A 4495-nucleotide genomic window follows, 5' to 3' on the forward strand; every position below is an offset into this window, starting at 1 on the left:
GGGGGAAGCCCCCCCCGGGCGGGGCCCCCCTGCCAGTCTCTTGGGCCCGGCTGGGGCTGCTGCTCCAGGAAGCCGTGCCCCCCACTGCCCACCGGGGTTGGGTTCCTGTGGTCCTCCTATGGCGCCTGCACGCCCCGCTGCCAGCCCCGGTCCTATCCCTGCGCCGCCCTCTGTGTCCCCGCCCGCTGCTCCCTGACCGCACACCCCACCATTGGCCCTGGTCCTCCCAGACCAGGAACCCAGGGTGTTCTCAGGGCTGCTGCCTGGGGTTTGCATAACGCCAGGGACGCCCTGGCCCCACCGGCGTTGGCGACTGCTGGTCTCAAGATGGCAGCCCTCTTCAGGTCCCTGTGGTGGCTGCAGGAGTCAGAGTGTGGCTGTAACCCACCACCCCGGAGCAAGTTAGTGTAAGCGGGTGGTGTCTCACACTGGGTGCTGCGCTGGTCTGCATAAGGGGACACGGGGACAGTGCCCGGCTGCTGTCCGCGGGGACTGCCCTGTGGCCTCACTCCCTGCGCTGGTGGGCGAGGCGGGGCTGCCAGGCTGGGCTGTGGCTCCCTCGCTCCTGGGTCCGGGCCTCCCTGGGCCGTCTGTCCCCCCACCCCACCCCCCCGCAGCTGCAGCCCGGGAAGTGGGCCGGCGTGAAGGGGCACAGCCTGGGCACCATTCTCTTCCGGGGCAGCCCTGTTGCCCTCCTGGCCAAGGGTGGTGGGCAGGGGATGGCCTTTAGGGCACTGGCCCGACTTGTGGGAAGAAGTGGTCCAGCTCTTGACACCACTTCCCCGCTCCACAGACAGAGCTCCTCTAAAGTTGTTTTGGTGGTGTTTTTTGTTTGTTTGTCTTTGCAATAAGGCACATGTGCTCACTGGAGAAAGACTAAGTGAGAAATCAGCCCCTGGGGGAATGCCATGCCACAATCCCTTCTCCATTTTCTTCTCAGGATTTTGGGCATGCACACGTGCCCAGTGTATTTTCTTTTTTTTATTTTATTTTATTTTCTTGGAGAGTTTTTTGCTATAGGGCACATGAGCTCGCCAGAGAGACAGAGAGACAGAGACAGAAAGCGAGAAATCACCTCCCGGGGGGATGGTCACGCTGCAATCCCTGCTCCTCCATTCTCCTCTCGGGATCTTGGGGACGCACGCACACGCGCCCGGCGTGAGTTTAAGCCACCGGGTCCAGAACATGAACCGCGGTTGATTACGTGGGAGTCCAGCGACATAGCCATTATGCTAATTGCTGGTCCCTGCCCAGTGTATTTTCAAGCTGCTGGATCTGGGACTTGAACCGCGGTTAGCCATGTGAGAATCCAGTGCCTCCTTTATTTTTCTGATTAAATAAAAATCATGGCATGTAGCAAAGTTGGAAATTCAGACAAACGGAGAGAAGTGAAGCCCGTCTGCGGCTGCTGCCCTGAGGTGCCTGTGCGGTTGAGGCCCAGGCCTGGCCTTGGTCCTGCAAGGCCCCTGGAAGGCTGTGGTCGGGCGCAGTGGGGAGGGCCGGGGAAGGGCTCCTGGGCCACATCACGGCAGGGCAGGGCGAGGGCAGCGTGGCAGACCCAGGCAGCACAGGCCTCCCGGAGGGGAGCATGTGTACCGCCCAGCCTGCTGAGGGGGGCGCGCCTGGTCACCACACTGACCGCTGACCCTGGGGCTGCCGCTGCGCTGGTGGGCTACAGGGCAGGTCTCTGTTTCTGAAATATCAGTGTCCCTGAGCGTCTCCTGCCACACGTGAAGCCACTCGGTCAGTGTCACTGCACATCTCAGTTTCTTGAGGTCATACCTTTCCCGAAGGCTGTGCCAACCTCCACCCGTGGGCATGGACACACGGGTGGGCACCTCCACCCATGTGCGAGGACACATGAATGGGCACCCCCACCCGCGGGCGAGGACACACGGATGGGCACCCCCACCCGCAGGCGAGGACACACGGATGGGCACCCCCACCCGCAGGCAAGGACAGATGGACGGGCACCCCCACCCGTAGGCGAGGACAGATGGACAGGCACCCCCACCCGTGGGCAAGGTGCCCCATGTGTGCCCCTTGACTGTCCTGAAAATAAGATGTAGTTAGCAGAGGCTATGTGGGGTCTTTAATTTGTATGGTCTTATTACTAACAAAAGTGAATATTATTTTCTTTCCCTTCAAAATTATTCAGCTATATAAATCTGCCCTTCAAAGTTAAGACTTTTTGTGTAATTTGCTATAGGGTGCATGCACCTGTCAGATAGGGAGACAAAGGGAGAGAGAGGAAAGTGAGAAGTTACTCCTTAGGGGTGGCCACGCTGCAAACCCTTCTCCCTCGCTCTCCTCTCTGAACTCCGGGCATGCGCACGCACAGTGCATTGTCCAAGCTGCCGGGCCCAGAACCCCGCCACGTGGAACCCTGCTGTCTTGACCACCACGCCACCAGCTAGCCCCAAGGACATTAAAGTAATATTGCAACAGAATACAGCAAAACATTTCAGCAGAGATTTACAGACTTTATCACAGAAACGCCATTTTCTGATGAGCCGTTTTGTTATGTACATGGGTCTTCAAAGAGTTCACTGGAGCAAGCACGCTAAAAACTCTGCGTGGGTTTTAATTTTTTAAAATGTGTGAGAGAGTACATGTGTTCACTGGAGAGAGACGTGAGGGGTGAGGGATCGCACCGCACTCCCTGACCGCCGTCCCCTCGGGTACTGGGCGTGTGCTGCGGGCCGGGACTTAAGGCAGTGGGCCGTCTGCCATGTGGGATCCAGCCACCCAACCACCAGTGCCACCATTTTTTTGGTACCAAAGTAAACTCATACCTTAACTCCATCTCCCCGGGGCTTGTCCAGGTCCCCACTGTAGCTCGTTAGAACAAAGGTTTAAACAAGCCAAACATACCAAGTGGCAGGTGGAGGCCAGTGGCTGGCGCCTCAGCCCTGGCCTCTGCCGTGTCTCTGGGCCAGTCCCACCACACAAGTCTGTCTGTGTGTCCACACTGCTTGTGAGCCCGTCACAGTGGACCTTGGATCGGTGGGCTCGCTGACATCTGCGGGTTTTTGCAGAAGTCACACAGAGACAACACCCGGTTTGCAGCAAGGCACCCTGGGAAATAGGCCCCATGAGCTCCTCTCGTCTTACTGTGTGCATCCGCTCCCGTGAGGGCCTGCACACTCTGCACTGCTCGCTGGGCTCCGCCTGGCCCCTCTGGCCACCCTGCGTGGGGACAGACAGGGAGGTCCGTGCTGCCCGGGGCTGCTCCCCACCTGGTGCCCGCCCGGCCTCCCCCAAGGGCTTTGTGCCTGCCGTGTCTGGCTGACTGCAGGCAACCCCTGCCTCTGTCCACACCACAGAGGGCTGCACCGCAGCAGTGGGCTGCCACGTGGCCAGCCGTAGACACAGGTCAGGTCGCAAGCAGACCGATCCTGTGACAGGCTGGGGCACTCCCGAGGACAGTTGGGAGTCACACGGCCTTCTGCTGTAGCCAGCGGGGGACAGCGGTCCGTGGCACCCCCACGTGATCCAGGAGCGCCCAGCACTGTGTCTGTCCAGGAGAGCGGCCTCTTTCTGCAGACCCCTTCTGACTGCGGGGCCATAGCGGCTCAGCTGCCCAGTCGGTCTGCGGGCCCGGGGGGTAGCGGCCAACACACACCCAGCCCCGTGCGCACACAGCCCCACACAAACACAGTACATGCCCACTCAGCCACACACACACTCAGCCCCACACAGCAGCCCCGTGCATACCCAGCCCGTGCACACCCCCTGCCCTGCACACACCCAGCCTGTGCACACCCAGATTCAATAACTGCTTGTCCTCGGGACCCGTGGAGCACAAGGGCCATCCTCTGCTGCTGCTCCTGGGTGACTGAGGTTTTTCCCAGGGGCCGTGGGGACCACCTCCTCCCCTTTGCTGAGCGAGCACACCCTTCAGTGAGCTGTTGAGGGTGTGCAGGGGAAGAGCCGAGTGCCCCAGCCCCACTTGGCCTGAGGGTGACGCCTGCAAACTTGTCCCCCCACCCTTCCTTCCACGTGCTAAGAGCATGAGCCCCAGGCAGGGCAGGCCCGTGACGAGGCCGCGAGCTGATGTGTCCTGAGCAAGCAGACCTTTCTCGGGTGCCTGGATGGGAAGAAACCTCTCGTGGTACCCCAGGACACAGCAGGCCCCTTGGCCTCTCTAAATTCACGTTTTCTGGAAAATCACATAGTGGAAGGCCACCACCAGGAGGCTGCATCACACAGGCCCCAGGCTGAGCCATGTTGTCCTTCTGCCAATGGACTCTGAATTCTGACCACCAGCCTCTGTGGGTGGGACCCGTTTGGACCTGCCTTCCTCCACAAGGCCAGGGACCCGTGCCCGCTTCGCCCAGGGTTGACCGGTCGGCTGTCACTCGGGCGGGCCTGGGTAGGTGCCTGGCACCAGCCGTCCTGCCCTCGGGGGCCACGAACTGCTCTGGCCTGCCTTCGTCCTCACAGGTGCCTTCCTCGTCCCCTACTCCATCGCCCTGGTCTTCGAGGGGATCCC

The sequence above is a fragment of the Tupaia chinensis genome, unplaced genomic scaffold, assembly GCF_000334495.1.
Source record: "Tupaia chinensis unplaced genomic scaffold, TupChi_1.0 Scaffold000020_1, whole genome shotgun sequence".
NCBI lineage: Eukaryota > Metazoa > Chordata > Mammalia > Scandentia > Tupaiidae > Tupaia > Tupaia belangeri.